The 12,392-nt window shown below is 35.9% G+C and overlaps 1 protein-coding gene across 3 annotated transcripts in view; it reads right to left on the bottom strand.

Moving 5' to 3' along the window:
• Nucleotides 1-12,392, bottom strand: part of TOX3 (TOX high mobility group box family member 3) — a 245,318-nt gene that overhangs the window by 109,273 nt on the left and 123,653 nt on the right. For 2 of the 3 annotated variants that reach the window (XM_046899430.1, XM_046899432.1), the window contains one exon: nt 9,095-9,192. The gene's annotated coding sequence lies outside the window, so the exon portion shown is untranslated. Of the gene's footprint in view, nt 1-9,094; nt 9,193-12,177; nt 12,212-12,392 lie in introns of those variants that run through there. The other variant, NM_001277138.2, reaches the window with a different exon arrangement.

Raw genomic sequence — 12,392 nt, 5'->3', positions numbered from 1 at the left:
AGAACTACATTGATACTCCCATTGCTATACACTCTCTTAACCAGAGCCTTTTATTTATTTATTTATTTATTTTTAACCTCATTAGCAGCCATGGGCAAGGAGGTGATCATAATCTGTTTCCATACTTAATGGGAGTTTTTAATACTTCCAATGGGTGTACCCCACAGAGCTAAGGAAGGACACACCAATGCTCTCCTTTATTCCCAAAAATAAGAAACAGAAAACTGCTCCTTAAGTCTGCGTACTTCTATTTTATATCAGTAAAACTTCAGCAAGCTCAGGCAGCACAAATATTTAACACAGTGATAATTGCTTATCTTTACAAAAAGGACACTGCTTTGTCAATAGAGCATCATTGTAAGATATTGCAACACAATAAATCAAATCGAAAATGTAAACTTTGGGTTTTTAATCTAGTGTAGTGTTTTCTCCAGTAATGCCATTGGATTTAAAGACTCACAGCATACTCTCTTTACTGCTTTTGTGCTGCTAAGCATAGGCATACAAAAACTGTTTGTTTTAACACCTCTGACTTTATTCAAACCCCTTTTATTACACCTTGAGATATCTTAAAAGACATCATCAAGCTTCACCTCCCAAGCTTTTTTCCCCTGACAATAGAATCCATCCTGATCCGTTTCCTTTCTTTTATGCATGTTCCCACACAAATACATTGAAGCTCATTTTATTCCTATTCACAAAAACCTGAAAGAGAAAAATCTTTGATCCTTTTTGGTATGTATTGGAGCATTTTGCTATTTTCTTTAGTACTCACAGTAGAATAAATGATAATCAATAGTGATATCTACTTGAACATAGATGTCTTGATGGAAATGCTTTGAAACACATCACAGAGCCTGATTTGGTCAGGTGTTACCTCTGTGGCAGCCCTGTATCTAAATTATACCATTTTTTAGCTGAAATTTATTAAAGGTTGCTATTATCATTTCAAAATACAGTTGTACCTAGCTGCCTTCTCTCTTGTCGGTATTGACCAGCTGGCTTATCTCTTGTAGCTTCTAATTTGAAGCAAACTATCCACAGAGGTCAGAGATAGGTGCCAACAGGAATACATGCAGTCATTGTTATGTTTTGTTTCTGCTTTTTTTATTTCAGCAAGACACTCCTGCTGCTCACAGTCTTTCAAACAGTTACATGAGGCAGAGGAGGAAATTACAACTAAGTTGCATTAAATTACTCCAAAGTGCATAGAGTTCCCCTTCAAGCCCAAGACAGGAGCCAGATCTTATGGTCCTCACACCTATTTACCATGTTTGAACAGGGTATCTTAGAGGCTGAGGCCTATCACATATATTTTGTCAGTTCTGGGTCTCTTTGTTAGGAGGTGACTCTGATCACCAAACATTTAATCTAAAGATAGAAGAGTTTACAAACTGACTAGGAATGTATATAAGTCTCTGGCCTGAAAACACTAATGGTTATTTTGTTTTTTTATTTTGCCACTAATTCTCCCATATCTACTTTAAGAGTTTCTGAAAAAAAAACAAAACTAAAAAAAAAAATGTATTGTAGTAGCGATTGTACGTGATGCATACACAAATGGTCACATAATGCCCATAGAAACATACCAAATACTGACAACTTTTAAAGCGCAATGGCTGAAATGTAAGTATTCAAAACATTATTTACATGTTGCTTGCAATAGGTTCATTTTTGGCTGAGATATAAAAGCATTCCAAACTAAAAAAAAAAAGAAAAAAAAAAGAAACAACAACAAAAAAAAGCATCCAAAATACTTTTACCAATGCTTTCTCCCAGAAAAGTGCATATGTGAAAAGAAAAACTTATTTCCTTGATTTCCCATTTTATTCCAAGCTCGACACAAAGCATTCTTTTGTATTTTTTAATTATTATTATTATTTTTGAATGGGTAACATGGTCAAATCAAATTAAAGTTTAACTTAATGTGAATTTGGTTCTGGGTAAAACACAGCTTACAGAGCACCTGCCAGAGTATAAATTGCTCGAGACTGAAACACCTACCCTGTAGAGAACAACTTCTGCAGGTATTTTATAAACAACTGCTGAGGTTACTCAACCTGTTAATTACTGTCGAAAATTCAGCCTGGTATCCAAATTACGTATGTTACAAAAAATGCTTCTGCCAAAGTTGTCAGCAGCAAGCTGCCTTCTAGATCCCATCCCCACTGAGCTTCCAAAATGCCCTTGAAGCTAAGGAGGTGGAATGTCAGTGAGGAATGAAATGAGGAATTTGTGGGAACACAGAAACATTGTGGGTACACACTCTGCAATGACAGATGACTGCTCTGTAAGCAATTCTTGTACATCAGATGTTCACAATCAAAGTTGCACACCTAAAAATAACTGCTCATGTCAGGGAGTTGTAAAGCAGGAGGAACAAGTACCACTTGCACCCAAGTCTCGAAAACCAAATGGATAAATACACTAGCTTTAATAATTGCAACAAGGACCATTTCAGAGCACAATTGCAATTGATCCACTGACAAGATTGGGTTCAGAAAAGGCTACTGACAAAATTCCACACCTCAGGATAAAGTTAATGAGGCTGTCGAGGGAGCAGCAGGGCCAGATTTAGTGCCAAAAATGCACCAGTCACACTGGAGAGATGAGGAAGGTGAAGACAAAGCAGCACTAAATGATAAGAAACAGTATAGCTCAATGACAGACAGATTTAGACCCCTTAAAGTCCAATAAACAGAGGAAAAAATTGTTAAATCAATTCATAAGAATTATGCTGAATCCTGACTAAAATGTACATCAGACAAATAGCGCAGCATTAGAGTTGGGAAATATAAGAAGTCAGGACAGTAGTCTATGTGTCACATGAAATATGAGCAAGGAAAAGGCTCTCTCGGACTCCTTGGATGCAGTTTAGTACTTTCTTGCTGAGCTACAGCAAATTTCTACCATCACAATGACAAAGACACCCTGGCATCCTTTTCCTGGCATTTCAAAAGCAACTGCAAAGAATGTAGGGCTCAGGCAGAGCCCTTAATCAGCACCCACTCAAAGCTCAACAAAAAAATGTCCAGATCTGCTCTCTAGGGTTTCTGAATAATATTTGTCAGTCAGTCTGGAAAAAAAAAATGATACGAGAGAACATGGAATAAATCTCTGTTATCATGACTCATTTATGTTACTTACAGTTCAGAGGTGAAACCCACACTAAGATCACTTCATTGAAAATCATAGCAGTGGATGACTGCTGACAAGACCACTCTAAATTCACCAAACCAGACTGGAAAGTCCATCTTAGGATCTCATAAGTATAATGCCAGAAAACGGCCATTCATTTAGTCCCCAAATGCATGTGTCCAAATACCACAGGAGATTGTGCTTTGGTAGAAGAGATATGAAAGAATTGAGATTTTTCTTATAATTCTATTCTAAAATCTTCAAATTTGTTCGGATTTTTTATTCTGACAAAGCAGTGATGATGTCCAAAGATGACAAAATCTCATGCTTGGTATGCTTAATAAATTCAAATTAAATAAGGTACTTAAATTTACAGAGAATTAAAGTTATTAAGGCTTCTTTAGTCCTGAGATAACAATAAGGATTTATCAAACAGCTTAATAATCTAGGTCAAAGCCAATGCAGAAAAAATTCAATATTGATAAATGAAAACGAATATACATTGTGGAGATAATGGAAATTAGTCATTCATCTTAGCAGGTTCTAAGCTGATATATTACAGAAAAGGCACCTAACCTATGTTGTGGAGAGACCTGAAGGGCGGCCTATAGCAGGAATGAGCACTCACCAAAAGAAAAGAAGAAAAATATGCACTTTAATATATAAGGAAAATAATGAAATAATGCGAATAAAAATAAAAATAAATTTTCTGCATCTCAAAGGGGATATTGAAGAAATGAGGTTCACAGAAGCAGATAAATATGATGAAAGCAAAGAATAGCTCTTAGATAAGGATAAATTGCTTTTTAAACTCATATTTTGTTTATTTTCTTGAAAAGAAGACAAATAGGAACAGGCATGACAAAAAGTGTATTAAGAAGTAATGAAAGCTATAAAGAAGGTCAACTGGGAGCTTTTCTTCTCCTCTTCCATAACACAATAAAATGAGGTAGCTATTAAATTGAAATGGGGCAAATTAGGAACTGATTAAAGGAAAATAATTTTTCTCACACAACACATAATTAGATTTTGGAACTCCTTGTCATGGCATTTTGCTAAGGCCATAAATTTAACAAGATTCACAGAGGAATTAGATTCCTTGAAGATAAATTCTTGAGATACACACTGGTTGAAACTAGGAAATTTTCTTAATGTGGACAAAGAATTACTTCAAGTGATTTAAACCTTAATGTTTCAGATATTAAGACCAGCTTAACAAGTGCTTCACAGATGACCCCAATTAGTCACAATGCTGGACTAAGCCTCAGTAGAGTAATGCCCAGATACTTATGTCTCAAACATTACTCTTCTTGGCTATAGAGAAGCATGGCTCTACGTGCAGCTTTACAGTGCCAGCCAGAGTTTAAACCAAGTCTGAGGTCAGGGAACTGAGTGGCAGAGGATGGCCCCTGTCCAAGGTTCATGGTCACAGACACCACAGATGCAGAGAGATTCCATGTGGAAGATGCGTGCAGAGTTTGTCTCCATCTTTACCAACTAAACTTACTGCCACCAGATGGGTTTTTTTAATGCTGACTATGAAGTATTCCAGCATAGCATCAGGAACGGTGTTTGGCCATCCTAACCCAACATATGCATGATTTACATTGGTTACCCTTAAAACCATCTCTTTTCTGAGTAGAACAATAAAACTAATTCATGCAGAAAAGACAGAAGGTAGCCACCTGATGAGTGTATCACAAACACAAATGTTTAGATCACAATATTTCAGGAACAGAGAAGTCATCCATTTCTGGGAGCAGCAGCATTAGCACAGTTCAAGAAACAAGTATAACGGAACCAGGAGAAGAAAAAGGTTAACATTTGCAAAAACAGAACCAGAACAGGAGAGGAGATCCAGGCTTTGACAGTTTGGCCTATGAGGTTTCAGAAGTTTTACACAAAAAAATAAATGCCTATTCACAGGTGTGCAGAAGCAATGTGTCAGACAGCTCTTTTTGGCCTATGCACTGTGATCAGATGGATATCAGCTGCTCGGGTCAACAGAATTGCATTTCTTTTTGCTCTTCTAACTTACAATTCCTTATTGAACTTCAGTATTGATTTACTTCCAAATCACATACTGTACCTTCTTGCACTATTGCTTTTTAGGTAAACACTAACAATACTACAAGATGGAGTTGATCCAAAGCATTTGCTAATTCATCAGTGGTGGGAAACCTACGTGATTTCAAGCAATGCAAATTGGTTTGGCTTCTGCACAGCCCCTACTTTTTTTAAACCCTGATGGCAAAGAATATTTCCCAGGGTTCATATCAAGTATTCATTTTAACAGCATTAATTTATGATGTGTGTTATTCCAGTCTAGCTTGAGCAATGACTTATTCAAAAAGCAAGCAATTTTCCAAAGTAAATACTCATTTTCCATTCTAACAGTGATGCTCTTTGTGGATTAAAAAAAAAAAAAATGGGCAATTTGGAAAATATCTTTTCCACACTCATTGCTTCAGCATTATTAGGATACTTTCAAAACCTATCCCTTCCTGCAGCATTTCAAAATTATCTGCCACACAGTATCTACTGCAAAATGGGAATTCTGAAGTAAAACTATGACTTTCTAAAAGGAAGCTCTATATGTATTTTTACTGCTTTTGTTGTTATCTGCTTCTCTGACCTCAAAACATTGTGGATCATCATAAGATCACTCAGCTTAAGAAAACATATATATTATTTTTCAATACAATGTTGAATTAATTATCAGTAGGTCATAAAACCTCCCTAATGATCCCAGGGAAATGTCAATGTAACTGTGCCCTTTGTGTTGGATTGAACATGTCTCTCCAATAACCTGCCGGTGACCCTGGTTAACTATACCAGATCATGGACCTGCTGGGACTCCATTTTTTTGACCCATATACTCCTTTATCTTCACGGTGTTCACAGGGAGGAGTGTCAAAACCCAATATCAGTGAATGGTAGACTTGATAAATAATGCAGGAATAAAAAAAAAAAAAAAGCAGGAACAGATGCATGTTCACAGACTGGCAGGTCATAGCTGATACTAACACTGCAAGCCAGCTTTTCCTTATAATAATACAATACAGAGGGATTTCTGCACAACTGGACAAAGTTAATGTGCTTGACTCAAGTTCTGTCATTTGAAACACCATTTAATTAAAATACACATTGTAATATTTGGACAAAATTGGTAACTCAGGCTCTCAAAGAATGTGGCTTTTGAATGTGACACAAGTCTGAGAAATGCTCAGAGACTTAAGCCTTGACAATGGAAAGCCCTGGGGTGGAAAAATACGGCGTCTATAACAAACATTTGGCATTTAGAGCAAAACACATTTTGTGAAAGTGTTCACCAATAAATTCCTATCTATTTGATTTCTCAAAAAATTTATCAAAAGTTGGTTATTAACTATCTGCTAAAGAGAAGTTAAGAGAAGTTACTCAACAGCAAAAACAACCTGAGCACCTGCATGACATTGTGTATATACCAGATGACATTTTCTTAAGGACCACAAAAATTCAAATTCTAATAATTCAAATAGTACAGCACACATAAACAAACATCAGTTGTTAAATTATATCTTCCTGGAAAATCAACACATGATATCATTTTCAAATAATAATAGTGTGATTTTAAAGCAGTTTCAGATTGCTAATCAGGAAGAACCATTATGCAAAAATTATTTTCTACAAAATGAACATCAGTTTTAGTCTCTTTTAGTAGAAGAAAAAGTAGACAAGGGAGTTTGCAACTTTTTGGTCTCTATATTATTTTTCTGCTATTAAAAATAGTGTTATAATCCTGTAAAACAGAAGTAGGTTTTGCTGGGTAGGGTTCACACAAAATGCATCCTGAAGGAACTGCTTTAGTCAAGGCTGATGCTTTTCTTCAAAAAAAAAGAAAAATAAGAAAAAAGAAATAAGCAATGAGGGCTTTTGTTTCAGATCAAAATTCAAACTATTTAACAAAAAGTACTTTCAATACAGTGACTTATGTATAAACAGTTATTCAAACCAGAAGACACAGGCTTTTCTACCAAAAAAAAAAAAAATCACCTTTTCAAATATTGTGTGAGAAAAATCTTACAAGAGGCATTTTTCTCTTTAAATTTAACTCTGACCTTGAAAAAAAACCTGAATAAATTCTAAGCAGATCAAATAGTTTCTAAAATAGCCCATTTATAAAGAGGATTCTACATAGCCATAGAAATGTTTATAAATAGATGGTGCATACAGACATACAAAAACTGATTTTGCAGAAAAAGCATGATTTTAAGAGATCTGCAGCTGTTCTCAACCTTGAGCACTGTCTGTATGAGCCAAGAGGTTTTTGTCTACTTCTGAAGCTAAATTAACTTCATGGCTTGTTTTCTATCCCCTTGGGTAAGCCCCTGATGTATACCATACTAGGCAAAAAGCTTACCCTCAATTTCATTTTCCCCAAATTGAAATGCTTTAAAAAGTAAGCATAAATGTATTTCAAAATGCAATTGCTTTGGCCCTAAATCTAGCTTTTCTTGGCAGAGTCCATTTGTTTTTAATCCGAATGCTAATACTTTGCAATGTGGCATCACATATAAAACTGTAATTTACATTGTGCCAGAGATCTATAGTATTGCAGTACTAGTCAATCAATAGATGATTGGAGTAGTGTTTTTTATTTCAAGTGAATATTAAACTGTAACATAATGCTGCAAATTATGCTATAGATGATATGTACAAAAATAGAGCAGAACAACTCAATTCATTTCAACTGCCTCAAAGAGGAGGAGAGCAGGTTAGGGGAGATTTGTGATTTTATATCAGCTTGTAAGTATGTGTATGATACATATCTGCAAAGGCTATACTGTTGAAAGACAGATCTCATGGAACTCTGAAATAAGATTACGATTTTCATAATGACTTCAATGGGAATTAATTTTAAAAATTGGAAGCATTTGCAGATTTCCAGATCCCTCTCCAACTTTTACTTCTGCCAGCAGACCTCGCTATGAGTAGGGAAACAATTTAATTTGTTTCACAATTATATGAAATACATTATTTCAAAACGTAGTCCATTTTGCTATTTTTTTTTTTGTATGTAGACATGGGCAGAATTAATTCCTGCCTGGACCTCCTTGTGTAGGAGTGCAAAGCAAGCTGTAGTACTAATTCTTGAATTTTTCTTGTTTTTCTTATCATATTATTTGCACTTGTTTCATCAGAAATACGTAATCCAATACAGATCAGGCTAATAAGCCTTACACAGTCAAACATCGTGCTTCAAGCTGTAAAAACTAGAACATTTGTCCCACATTTATCAGGGAAATGGATAACAACTACCCAGGTTTTTAGCTTCCTTGCTAGCTGAGAAAATTTAATGAGCATTTCTTCTATAAGAGCAAAACTGTTTTCCACACACTAACAGAATATTTGTATGTGTTTGAATATCCAGAGATTACTCTGAAAATCATTTTTAAGATCACTTTATAGAGGGAAATCCTTTTCAGTACATTTACTGCAAATTTTTAAGGAGATGGAAATTTTAGCAGAGAAAATTAAAGACATTTCTGTTTAAGTTTTTCAGCCAATAGAGTTTCCCTAAGTCCTTTAGGCTTTGAATCTTGTACAAAAACTTGCTTCTTCATAATGACCTAGATGCACTTCTGCCTGCCTGAACTGATACTTAGTAGTTGGAGTAAGCTTTTTTTAGAAACACTATATATTTTTCCTTCTTTTGTCAGTGTAAGGGTGATATCTCCAGCTACATTCTTTAATGGAACAACCAGTTGCGCTATTCCTCCCTTACTGGTATACTAAAATGGTTTACACCAGCACACGGTCTGAGCTGGTTCAGAGCTTCCATGAGATGCTTCATGGATCTGACACACAGTCCATGAAGCCACACTACAACACTTTGGGTTAAGTAAGGACACTCCTTTCTGCTTTCCCCGGCCCTCCCTCAACCTCTTCCCCACACACTTGAGGCTCCACTCACCAATCCAAGGAAGGGTATCTTTGAGAGAAGGCAGAAGGTAATATTGCATGACTCTTCTGTGTCCACCCACACAGAGAAGTAAAGGTGTCAGCTCAAGTCTGTAACAGGGAAAACACACAATGTAGTTATTGCACAGCTGCATATCTTTTCCCTTTTCAAATACTGTATGCAGCAGGAAGAGCTGACTCATGCCTCATCAAGAGAAAAGGGCCAAAGGACTGTGTCAAATAGCAGCTTTGTTAAATTACAGCATGGGAACACGAGACCAGCATCATCTTCATCTTTCCTTGACAACTTGCAACTACAATTAGTTGGCAAACCTATTGAAGGGGATACAAAAATCGGCCACAGTGGCTACAAAGCATTTAAACATCTGATGGCTGCTACTGGAGCTAAACGGCACATTCCTCCAGCACTGAGGACTGGCTTCCTGCAAGAGCCTGAAGAGAAGTTGTGCTGTCTTGAGGAATGGCAATTACCTGCGGTTTAGATTCTAATTCCAGAATGTACATATTTTCCTATTTCAAGTGTTATACTTTGCATTTTTCCATTTCTGCAGCCTTTCCATTTTGCTGCATAGTGACTGATTTACTGTATGCATTATGTTGTGGTTACTATTATATGCACTACCTTACTGTATGTGTTTTATATGAAGTTCTACAGAGAAGCAGCTTGTTTATTTCATGTCCTTTTATTGCGGAATTTTATTCTAATACTGGAATTTGGTTTAAAAAAAGAATAGCCTTATAAGTCAAAGTAGCTGACCAAGGCTTACTGAGCACAGAGAAGAATATTATAAGTTCAAAGCAGGATCAAAACTGAACAGGAAAAATCTCTGGAAGTTTTAAAGGCTGTCAGACACTATAACCATGAATCTACAAGCAAATTCATCTTGTTGCACTTCATCTACAGAATGTGTACAGGGAAAATGTTCTTTCGGTGACTCATTCATACAAAAAGTCTTGACAATTTTGTTGGCATGAGGAGTTAGCTCAACTTCCTTTTGATTCTTATTTCTGTATATATACACATACACAGCAAGGTGTTTTAGTTTTAATTCAGTTTTTAAGGAAACATCAGTAATATCTGAATTTAGATTTGATTCAGTTCTCTATTTGCTATATAAGTAATAAAAGTACCTATTGAGGAAAGTAATTACTTGATTTCATCTTAAACTCCAATTATTTTTTTAAGAACTGTATAAAATGTAACATTGCTTATTTCCACTTAAAATTACATGCAGTATATGATAGCATGTGCTTAATTTTCTTGGCTAATAAACTCTAAGTCACTGTGTATATGGGCAATCAAGGATATCAAACAAAATCATAACCAAAATAAAGCATATGAGACAAATACAGCACCAATACTACAAAATAGGGTGCAGTACAAAAGCAATCACTCAAATAAAGATGGAAAATAAAAGGAATGTTGTAACAATAGTTGAGATGAATTATGACATCTTTAAGTGCACAGAAAACTAGAGGTTATTACAGGAAGCAGTATTATTTCTAATGGCACAGGTATTCTGATGACAAAAGAAGTAAACATAGAGTAGACGATGCTTCTAGAAAACAACATGAATCATTCTGGGAAGAAAGAATAAAATCTACAGGAAATCAGGAGCCCAGCGAGAATTGAACATCTGAAGACTGACAAAAATGACAACATCAGAAGGCATCTGAAGAAAAATACTTCACAATCTTTGGAAGATTTAATTTTAAGTAGGAAGACACAGAAGAAATATTAGCAAGATCTTTGAGAGAAAGAAGACAGGTGACAATATCTGGCTGAAAATATCACCTATTAACATAGGCTGCCATAAATTACTTCTGTTTCCTAATAAGGGGTTTTTAAAATATAAATAATAGAAAAAAAAAACACCTAACATTAGTTGATATATTCAAACCACAATCCAATCTACAAATAGATTAACAAAAAGATAAACAAGTATTAGAGTAGCAAGATGATATGAGAGTTATCAATCACTGATATGGGAGAGTTACCAATCACTGAGTCAGTCAGAAGCTAAAAGTTCAGGAAATTATAGGCTATTTCCTCCAGTTGATGAATTTTAGCTTTCTCCATATGGTAATGTCATAGAATGGTTTGGGTTGGCTTGCAGATAGATAACAACCACAGATCTGTCTCAAACTGAATGCTGAAAGAGCAGCAGACACCTGGTACAAAAACCAAGAGGCAATTGAGCATGCATCAAAAAAACAAACAAACAAAAAAAAACCACCCAAACCCAAATCCTGTTATCTCATAAATAGTGAACAGCCCAAGAGCCCTTTTGTGGCAGTGTGCTGACAATATCTCCCCTTAAGTAGGGACAGCTCTCAAGGTTATTTCTATGCAGAGGTCCCTCACACCTTGACATCAAGATGCCTTGCTGATAGAGATTCTCACTGACTAACAATATCTTTAATCTTTGTTAGCTTCACTAAGATTATATCTTAGATTGCTTTTCACATACAATCCCTTAAACTGTTGACCAAGCCTGGGACTAGAAGTGGATTCAGCTGCATCTAGGATCCTTCCCTCTGTGGTTCAAATTGTTCAGAAAGCAAGGGTGTCCACTCTGAACCTCATGACTCAATGGGAGGGTCTCCTGGGCATGTTTGTTTAACCCTATCCACTATGCAGTCAATAATCAGAAGTATCCAGGCAATTTAACAATTTGTTAAATCACTATTTTATATCAATAAATAAAATGCTGCTTCTCTCTTATAACTACAGAGTAGTTTCGACCCATGGCATCTAGTTCCAATCCACTAGACCACATTTCCCAGAGACCATCCAGCCCAGTGTTGAGCATTTCCAGGAATGGGGCATCCACAACTTCTCTAGACAACATGCTCCAGTGCCTCACCACAGTCATATCATCTTAAAATAACAGCAAAGTAATATCATCTTTTAACTTAATCATCACCCACACTTGCAATCTCTAGGTTGAGATCCCTTGCCATAAACTCACAAGCATTTTGGATTACTATCCATAACGATATAATTTAAACAAGCAGGAGATCTGGGCAGGTTTGAACGCATACCCCAAAGGCTGGACGTAGACCTTAACTTACCTGTGCTGAGATCCTCTTATAAACCATGCTGCTGGAACAAAAGGAAAGCTAAACTGAGAAATAAGTGCATTTTTATATATTTTTCACTTGTGTGCTGCATTCCTATGCTCCATCTGGTTTCTCTTACAACCTACATCCCTAATGACAATTGACAGTTCAGGAATTTTATGATCTTGATTCTCATTTCTGTAATGGACTTCTTGAGAAAATATGTT

This window comes from Gallus gallus, chromosome 11, assembly GCF_016699485.2.
Source record: "Gallus gallus isolate bGalGal1 chromosome 11, bGalGal1.mat.broiler.GRCg7b, whole genome shotgun sequence".
NCBI classification, from domain to species: Eukaryota; Metazoa; Chordata; class Aves; order Galliformes; family Phasianidae; genus Gallus; species Gallus gallus.
Note: the sequence above shows the minus strand (reverse complement) of the source record. Positions and strands in the feature narration are given on the sequence as shown.